Consider the following 10,742-nt stretch of genomic DNA (forward strand, 5'->3'; position numbering starts at 1 on the left):
AGCCTCTATGCTGCTTGGTTTTGCCCCTTTTGCTGGGCTCGGTTTTAGCTTTCTTCTAGGCTGAATTTAGTTGAAAGTTTTATATTAATTTTTAACCCATTTGGTGGGCTTGGTTTGAGCTCTTTTCGAAATCAAATTTATGCTTGAACTGCTTCTCTGTTTTGCTCCCTCTGGCTGGATTCGGTTTGCCCCTTGTGCTGGGCTCGGCTGTCCCCTTTTCTTAGGCTCGATTTGGGCTCCTTTTGGTGATTTATGTTAGTTGGGATCCTTTACTGTTTGGATCATTTCTTAGATTTGATTTGCTCCTTTATGCTGGGTTCGGGTTACCCTTTTGCTAGGCTCGGTTTGGGGTTTTCCCCTTTTGCTTTGAGGCTGATTTGGTAAGGTTGGCTGTTGTCTTTGGCCTTGTGCATTACTTGGTGTTGCTGCCTTTGGGTCTCTCTTTTTGGCCTTACCCGTGAGTTTATGCTGCCTTTGGGTCTTTCTTTTTGGCCCTTACCCGTGGGTCTATGCTACCTTCGGGTCTTTCTTTTTGGCCCTTACCCGTGGGTCTATGCTACCTTCGGGTCTTTCTTTTTGGCCCTTACCCGTGGGTCTATGCTACCTTTGGGTCTCTCCTCTTCTTGCTGCCTTATCCGTGAGTCCTCTCTTTTGGCCCTTACCCATGAGCTGGACTTGGAGCTTGGTTGTCGCTTTCTATTGCCTTGGTCATGGATATTTACAAAAATAATTTCATTCTAAGGAGATGTAAAAGAAAAGGGATAAGTGTTTGTGATTAAAGTTGGAATTGGTATTGGCATAGCTTTTCGAGACTTTTCGAGATAAAAAAAAAGAGAAGAGCTATTCTTTATGGATTAAGTTTTCTTGTTTTATGACATATGAAGATTTCTTGAAACTTTATTTTAATAAATTATGAATTTGATATAAATTGAATTCATGTGGTGTTTTGGAATTCATAAGATTGTTATTTGAAAAGGATACCCTTCTCGGGATAATCCATTTATGAAATATGAGAATATGAAATCTTTCTTGGATTGATTCAAGGATCTAGAGACCTTATTTAGTAAGGTTTAAGTTACATTTTGAGGCTTTTAAATCCCTGTTTGAGATTGATTCATCTTTTTTTAACCAGTTTTAAACGTCTTTAGACCGATGCATTCGCGATTTCATTTTAAGCTTTACTGATTTAACTTTGTTTTAAAAATAGATCGGTCTCTTTTTTTTCGTTCGTTTTATTTTTTTTTAACGGTCAAGTTAAAAATGAGAATTTCCGATTTAATTATTTTTGGAAATGATTCATGGTCTTAAAGAAAAATATAAATAAAAGAGAGAGGGAGAAGAAATTAAAAATGAAATTTGGTCTGCTGAGATGATAAAAACATAAAGAGGAGATAGGATAGCAAATCATTGATCATTCCTTTTGCATAAGAAAAATGAAATTGTAATTGAAAGAATATTTGAGGGTTGAAAGAAAGTGAGAGTTTAGATAACAATTAGAGACATTGATTGAAAGATCACTAGACCTACACTTAGGCCCTTAAGCTTTGAATAAACTTAAATCCAATTGCTCTAACTGTGATTGAAGCACACTTCACAACCCTTTTGCCAAAACTATAGGTTTACCCCCCTTAAGTTTTAGGAGTCTGATAGCGAGCTAAGCTTGATCTAAAGATGTTCGAGGATTAATTGAATGACACTTAATTGAAGTTAGACACTTTAGAACACTTCAGACCCAAATTAAAGTGTAGGCTTCATAAATCTTAGGAGCACACCTTGAGAGAGTTCATCCTTCTAATGATCCTAAGAAGCCAGACATCTGACCCCAGTTCATGAGATAATTAGGACACTAGGCACAAGAGTCTTGACCTCATTTTTGTGAGGTCTTTCCTCCTTCTTCATAGAGCTTAGGATCTAGCTTTAGGAGTTTCCTACAGATTATCTTAGAAAACCAACATTGGAACCCACCCTTTTAGAAATTCCAGACACTTCTTATTTTTCCTGTGATGTCTAGCATTTATGGTCCAAAAACATCGTCTTATGTACGAGCAGGATAAGGACTATTATGTGGAGACTCAGGGAGAAGTTTCCAATAGGATTTCAGGCCCTAAGAAAACACCATCAAGACTTTTTCGTCACATACACATACCAAATGCACAAAAATTTACAAAATTGCACGAGGACGGTCTTCAATTGAACCTAAAGGATAGGTGAAAATGTGAACTTCTCCGGACGATCACCGACGACAAAATGGACTGCGTCAACGAGTCCGGGACACCAATTTTGGTAGGAAAGGACACTCTTATTGTCATACTTTCGACACGAGAAAATTGACACACAAATTCATGAATTCGTCAAATTGACCTCAGACAGCAAAGCGGACCACGCTAGCGCGTTCGGAATGTTGAAAATACATAGAAGTGACATACATATTCGATATGTTAAGACACACGAATAAAACACAAATTCAAATTTTATTTTTCCAAAATATTAAATGCTTTTTATAATTATTTACCCCTAAATTATAATTATATTAAAATCTAACCCTATTTAGGCTAGCACCCGCACCCTTCACCATCTGTTCGACCCATTCACGGGTTCGAACAGCTGAAGCGCTCGTCCCGCTCCTCCTCGCCCGTGCCCTAGCTTCCACGGTGAATCCACGCGACGACGCTCCTCCCCTTTTTTTTTCGTTTCTTTGGCTATTAGCTCACAGGGAGATTTTGAGAGGTGGTGGTGCTTCTGTCTTTTCTTCTTGACTAAAAAAAAAAAGAGGGGGTTAAAGAAATGGTTTCTTTTAAGAGAGGGGAGATTTTAGAAGGACTTGGCGTTTTCCGCTTCCATTCTTCGCTGTTAAGACAGGTTCCATTCTTCGCTGTTAAGAAAGTTACCTCCTTCTGTGTTCTTGTTCGAGAGATCTTTTTCCCCCTGTTGTTCGAGGGTCTCAAGGCTTGAATTTGTCAAACTGCGAGCTGGAAATCGTGAGGAGTTTTTGTAGGCTATTATTGGAGTGGTTTCCAAAGAAGTTTTTTGTAGGCTATTATTATTTTGCATTATTTCGGATGACATGAAGTATGGAGCCAAAGAAGTATTCTTCTCCTCTCCTCTATTTTGCATTATTTCGGATGACATGAAGTATGGAGCCTTATTTTGAAGTTTAAGCATGAATATTGGCTTAGGATGGTGAGAAATGAAGCATGTATATACGGATCACCTCTACTTTTCTTTCGCTTGAAACATTTGAAGTCATGGCTAGAGTAGTCTAGAAATACATTTTTATTCCTTCATAAATGTCTATGAAAAAAATATGTTTGGGGGCTCCTTTTTGCTTCTATTGATGCCCCTTGCTAGAATGCATGTTGGAAATTGTTTTATGAGATGAAAAAATGTATTTGGGGGGCTCATTCTTGCTTCTATTACTGTCTCTTGCTAGAATGCATGTTGGAAATTGTTTTATGAGATAAAAAAATGTATTTCGGGGCTCACTCTTGCTTTTGTTGTTGTCCCTTGTTGGAATACATGTTGGAAATCATTTCATGAGTTAAAAAAATATGTTTGGGGCTCATTTCATGTTCCTCTTGCTGCTCCCCTTGTTCGAATTCTTGTTGGGATGAAATTATCGAAACTTTTATTGTTCATATTCATGCTTAAAATAAATGCTGGAAAATATGTTCTCCTTTGACCCATTTGATGGTCTCGGTCTTGGCTTTTTCTTTTGGATTGAATTGGAATCATGCTTCTTGTTTTGCCCAATGTATTGGACTCGATTTTGCCCTTTTTCTTGGGCTCGGTTTTGGCTTTATGAAATCTGATTTTATGGCCCTGTTTTAGCTCATTTAGTGAGGTCAAATTTAGCTTCTTTTGAGGTCGAATTTAGCTTCTTTTGGATTAAATGTTGGCGGGAAATACTTTCATTTGTTTTGCCTCTTTACTGAGCTTGGGTTAGCCTCTATGCTGCTTGGTTTTACCCCTTTTGTTGGGCTCGGTTTTAGCATTCTTCTAGGCTGAATTTAGTTGAAAGTTTTAAGTTAATTTTTAGCCCATTTGGTGGGCTTGATTTTAGCTCTTTTCAAAATCAGATTTATGCTTGGAATACTTCTCTGTTTTGCTCCCTCTGGCTGGATTCGGTTTGCCCCTTCTGTTGGGCTCGGCTGTCCCCTTTTCTTAGGCTCAGTTTGGGCTCCTTTTGGTGATTTATGTTACTGGAATCCTTTACTGTTTGGATCATTTTTTAGATTTGGTTTGCCCCTTTGTGCTGAGTTCGGGTTGCCCTTTTGCTAGGCTTGGTTTGGGGTTCTCCTCTTTTGCTTTGAGGCTGATTTGGTAGGGATGGCTATTGTCTTTGGCCTTGGGCCTTACTTGGCGTTGGTTGTCTTTGTGGCCTTCTTCTTTGCCCCAACCCGTGAGTTGCTCTATGTTGTTTGGGGTTGGTTTTTGGGTTGTTTTGCTCCCTTTGTCATGCTTGGCCGTGAGCTGTTTGGTGGTTGTTTTGTGGTGGTTCTATCCCTTTTATGTGCCTTATTCGTGAGCTCTCCCATCTCTTATTGTCTTACCCGTAAGCTTTAATTTGTGATCTCTTGGTGGAATAGATTGAGCTAGTGGTTGTTTCTCTCTATTACCTTGGACACTTATATGGATAAGTTCATCTTTATGAGATAAAAAAAAATGAATGAAAGAAGAGAGCTTTTGATTAAAGATGGAGTTGAATGGAATTGGTATTGGCATAGCTTTTGGAAATTTGCAAATTCATTCCCTATGTATTATTCTCTTTTGCTTTGTGACATATGAAATGTTCTTGAAACTTTGTTTCAAGAAATTGTAAATTTGATATAAATTGAATTTATAAAAGGGTTTGGAAATTCATAAAACTGTCATGCATTGATCCATTTATGAAATGTGAGAATATGAAATCCTTCTTGGATTGATTCAAGTATCTAGAGGCCTTATTTAGTAAGGTTTAAGTTACATTTGGGGCTTTTAAATCCCTGTTTGAGATTGATTCTTTTTTTAACAAATTTTAAACGTCTTTAAACCGATACATTCGCGATTTCGTTTTAAGCTTTACTGATTTGACTTGATTTTAAAAATGAATCGGTCTCCTTTTTTTTCATTAGTTTTGTTTTTCTTTTTTTTAACCGTCAATTTATGAGAATTTTCGATTTAATTATATTCAGAAATAGTTCATAATCTTAAGGGAAATATGAGGGAAAGAAAAAAGAGAGGAAATTAAAAATAGAATTTGGATCTTCGAGATGATAAAACCTAAAGAGGGGATAGGATAATAAATCATTCACCGTTCCTTTTACATAAGAAAGATAAAATTGTAAATTGGAAGAATAGTTGAGAGTTGGAAGAAAATAAAAGCTTAGATAACAATTAATGACATGGATTGAAAGATCAATAGACCTGCACTTAGGTCCCTTAAACTTTGAATAAACTTAAATTCAATTGCTCTAACTAGGATTGAAGCACACTTCACAACCATTTTGCCAGAACTATATATTTACCCCCTAGGTTTTAGGAGTCTGATAGTGAGCTAAGTTTGATCTAAATATGTTCGACAATTAGTTGAAGAACACTTAATTGAAGTTAGACACTTTAGAACACTTCATGCCCAAATTAAAGTATAGGCTTCCTAGATCTTAGGAACACACCTTGAGAAAATTCATTCTTTTAATGTTCAAATGATCCTAAGAAATCAGACATCTGACCCCAATTCTGAGATAATTAGGACACTAGGCACGAGGGTGCACTAGATTGTGATTCATGACTGATTTAATTAAATCTAATAATGAAATTCTTGTCTTAACTTAACCAAAACTGAAACCCAATGCTTCGGAATTTGATTTTGTCTTACACTCAGATCCTCCTGACGATTGGAGACATCCCCAATATCACATATAAATCTCATATTCTTGGTCATTCATATGTGATATTGTATTTTGTTTTGTTTGTTTGTCTTTTTCCTACGATTTACCTGTTTTTCTCAAGTCCTTTTCAGGTCATATTTTCTCCTTTTACACAACGCATAATAGCTAAACTTAAAGGAGCACTGAACCTCCCAAGTGTACAGGTTTAATTTACATTACAACATTTTATCTCACAGCATGTTATATTGTTTTCATAGCCTGTTATACTATTTTCCTAGCATGTTATACTGCTTTTTTTAGCACGTTATACTCTTCTTTCAGCATATTATACTGTCTTTTCTTTCTACTGTACACTATATTGTTCATTTCTTTTATACTGCATGTTTAGTTATTAGTGGTTGTATAGGATTAACACTAAACCAGGAGGTGTCACTAAGAGGAGCTTGGAGCGAATATCGCGGGCAGCACGACGAGGAACAACTTCAAGGTGGACCTGCAACATCATAACATTTTCACGTCGCCGATCACCCTCTTTAGTTTAAATAAAAACTCATAGATCACCCTTTAGGCTTTTTGCACAACTCTGTTGTGCAATTATAAATCCTAACACTTTAGAATTCCGAGGTTACCGTGCGGTACAGTGTAAATCCTCCTATCTTTTTAGGCTATCTGCATTGTTCGATATTGTGTAAACATAAGTCATAAATCATAAATAATTTGCAGGATTGAAATATCAAATTAAATCGATTCAAAAGACATCAAGCCAAACAATAGGATAGTTGGGAGTTCACCGAGGTTTCCTCGGATCTATGATAACCCCTACTTTTCTTCTGCATTGTTCGATATTGTGTAAACATAAGTCATAAATCATAAATAATTTGCAGGATTGAAATATCAAATTAAATCGATTCAAAAGACATCAAGCCAAACAATAGGATAGTTGGGAGTTCACCGAGGTTTCCTCGGATCTATGATAACCCCTACTTTTCTTCCCTTTGGATTCCTTAAATAATTGTTCTTATTTTGAGCAATTTTCATTTGATTTTCCCATGTCCAATCGTGAAAACCTAAACTTTGAAATCTTGAAAGCAAAATCACCTGATATTAATCGAGAATTTTCTTAAGTGACCTCAGTCATTTAAGATGTAATTAACTATAGGGGTTTGCCTCTATAAGGAACCTGGAGCCCAGATAAAATAAACTCTATCTAAATTTTTATGTTAGGTAGGGAAACTTGTTGGCATTTTTATAAAAATATGTTGCAGATCAAAACGGATGTCACAAATTCTTTATTCTAGATGATTGAATCCCTATTACAAGTGACATATTTATTCTTCGAGATAAGTGTATTACTAGTAGTATTATATTCAATCATCTAAACTATTTAAAATGTGAGACACGTTTGGTGTCGCCTATTTTAAAATTAAAATGTTACTTTTAAAAATAAAAAAAGGTTATATTCATATTTAAATTATTTTCAAAATCACAAAATCATCACTTTTTCAAATCACGAAGTTAAAACGGCCGACAAATTCTGGCGACTCCGCTGGGGACTGGTTCCTCTCTCCGTCTTTGATCAGGTGGTTATGTTTTCATAAATCTGTGGTGTGTTCATGTCCTTCATGTGCTAGACTATCATTCTTCCATTGACTTACTGTGTTCATTTCTTCTTTGAGTCAGTACAGTCAACTCCTCTTGGAGTCCAGGACCGTCTGCTTAACCATCCTTAAGCGGAAAGGTCCAGGAACCCCTAGGGTTAGTGGGCTGGACCCCTAATAGGTGTGGTGTGTTAAGGTCGGGGTGGGTCCAATGTGGAATAAATCATTTCTTATTCTGGGCTAGCTCCTATGCCTCATACTCACTTTACTACTCTTCTGAAATTTGCTTGTCCTTTTTTTCAAGTCACGTCAAATTCCCTTCCAACTTTCCTCAACAATGTTTAAATCTCAAAGCCCAATACCAAAACAAATGACAAATTTGTGACAAAAATCACATGGATAAATTTTAAAGGATACCCGGTTCATAAGACACATGCGTTAACCTTAGTACTGTCGCTGAAACTACAAGGTTTTGAAAGGTACTGACACTCAGCAATCTACACAATTGACAGAAATAATGTCAACGCCAAGCTTGACTTCCCTGTTCAACATGCCCACTGATAAAAATGTCCGTCACATTGCTTCTACGATTCAGTTTGGGTCCGAACTTGAGGAATTTGAAATACTACTTGGAAAAGCACCTCATGTGATAACAAAAATGGCTGCTTCAGATATTCAGGAACCGTCCTCTAGGTTCGACTTAAACAGTAACCATGATTTCCCGTCCCACAAAAAGGAGAAGATCAGTAATGTTCTCGCTGCTGCTAACAAGGTTCCTACTACCGCCAACTAACTTTTTTGTCAACTAAAGGAAAGGAAATTTTGTATAAAGACGATTCGATGAATGTTTTTGCCCCTCTGTACTCTGCATTCGAAGTTGGCTCTTCTTCTAAGTCCACGCCACTGACGCGTTGCGAAAGAAGGAATCGCAGGAGGAGGGAATTTAGGGCTCAAAGAGCACAAGCAGCCAAGCTAGATTCAGGACAGGCAACTTCTTTACTTGAAGCTGAGTCAATGGGAACTTCCCTTCACCTCAAGGGGAGCAGGTTTCATCCTTTGTCTGCCACCAATGGAAAAGAAATTATTCATAAAATTGTTGTCAGATTGTCGTTACCACCTCGTTATCAAGGAGAAAAGAGAAAAAATTTCGAGTCTCTTAACCAAATCTGCTTCTTCTTTGAAAGTATAGCACGAAAGGAGAACTGCTCAGTTGCTGAGATCTTAAGAAGGATGGGTTGTGTTGTATCCCCTTAAATGAAGAGACGGATATTAGATGAATGTGAATCTATTCGAGAACCTCATAGACCCACCAAGAAGCCTAAAGTGGTGCCACCATCACGTATTTCTGTCAAACTCCGATTGGGAGATCGAATAATCACCAACGCTGCTACTACCACATTCAATACTACAAAACAAAAATCATATAAATTACGATCAGGATCAAGATCATCGCCCTTAAGGGGTGATAAGAGATTGTCTACTGTTGCATCTGATCTGTGCACTAGGGTCGCTACTTCCCTTCGTCGTATTAATGTCATCAATGAGACACCTCGTCTCCGGTCGTCAGTACCTCAAGGGAGGGTTTGGAGGCCTAAGGGCGCTAGTCAGGTGTCATCAACAAGTGCAAGAAACTCTCACCCTAGGGAAGAGCCCAAGTCAAAAATGGAAGTTGTCACACCATAATCTAACACAAGTACAGAAGTTCGTCAGGGTCCATCAGTTGATCTTAAAGTGATTAAAGTAGACTCAATTGAAGGAATACTGAAGAAACTCAGGCTTGATATTGCAGAGCTCTCAAAAGAACAACGAAATAATGATGAAAATGAAGATTTGAGTCTGATGGATAGTATGGAAGAGGGATATGCGGACATTCTTGTTGTTGAAACCCGAACTTCATCATTATCACGTGATGCTCTGCAGCCTGCAGAGGCGAGCACCCCTGATGAATTCCGAAGGGAGATTCAAATACGAGATGGCAAAAAAGTTGGAGACGATGGTTGTCGTCGCTACACTGTAAAGTCAGCCACAATCTCCGTTAACTATATCCCCAGAAGTGAATCGGGCAGAAGATGTACCCATTTCAGAAGGAAGAAACGACCCTGACCCTTCTAGCAGAAATAATCCACCATAAAGAAAAGAATAATCCACCATAAAGAAAACCAGTTCAGATTCTAGTACCAAAAAAGAATATCCAGAAAATAGTGAAAGCACAGATACAAAAGACTTTAGCTCAATCCAAAGGAGGATCATCAGTTCTAAGAGGAAGGTCGTATCCAGAAGAGTTCGATTTGGTTCAGTACCCAAAGGGTTTTGTGTCACCAACCTTTAAAATATTTGATGGAACAGGAAACCCTCGTCAGCATATTGCACACTTTCGGGTAAGTTGCTGCAACGCGGGGGGTAGTGAAGCATTGCTCTGCCGACAGTTTGTGAATAGTCTTTCAGGTGTTGCTTTTGATTGGTACGCTGAATTGCCTAATGGCTCAATTAAGACTTTTGCAGAACTAGATGATTTATTTATCAAGAGGTTTGCTGGAGCTCAGCACCATATCACCATCGGTGATCTTGTAGTCGGGCGACAGAAACCAAATGAGACATTAGTCTACTACATTTTGCGATGGAGGAACCTAAGCATGAAGTGCGAGCCACAGTTACAAGAACAACATGCAATTGGAATTCTGCTCAAAAATATACATGGTCCAGTCGCTTTAATGCTTAAAGGATTCACTATCAGAACATTTGAAAAGTTGCTAAGCAAAACTACAGGTCAGCAAGAAGAGGTTAAGCAATTTGGATTTATGGAAAAGAATGAGAAGTCAAAGCCGATGAAGACTTTTGAAAAGAAAACTGGGACAGTGGCGACAGTGGATAGATGTAAGCAGCCAATTCAGATTAAAGTTGAACAGCCTCAGCAGAGTTACCAACGTCCGCAGCACAATAATCAACAGCATTCCCAGCAAAATCAACAAATTAATCAGCATTATGGTCAGCAACAGTTTCAGCAGAGATCCTATAGCACGGATATGGGACAGGGTCCGATTATGATGAATCGATTGAGCAGAGTCTAGTCCTTCAAAGATGAGGCAGTGGGGAAGATGTTCAGAAATTTAATCAAGAGACATGAATTCAGGTTGCTAGAGCCGAAGAAACCAGATGAGGTCGATAAGAAGGATCGCCCTAGATATTGCCCTTATCATAGAATGCTTGGTCACACCATAGAGGGTGTATCAGTTTTAAAGAGTGGCTCGAAAAGAACTTCAATAATGGGAGCATAGTG

The sequence above is a fragment of the Phalaenopsis equestris genome, unplaced genomic scaffold (assembly GCF_001263595.1).
Source record: "Phalaenopsis equestris unplaced genomic scaffold, ASM126359v1 Scaffold000335, whole genome shotgun sequence".
Lineage (NCBI taxonomy): Eukaryota > Viridiplantae > Streptophyta > Magnoliopsida > Asparagales > Orchidaceae > Phalaenopsis > Phalaenopsis equestris.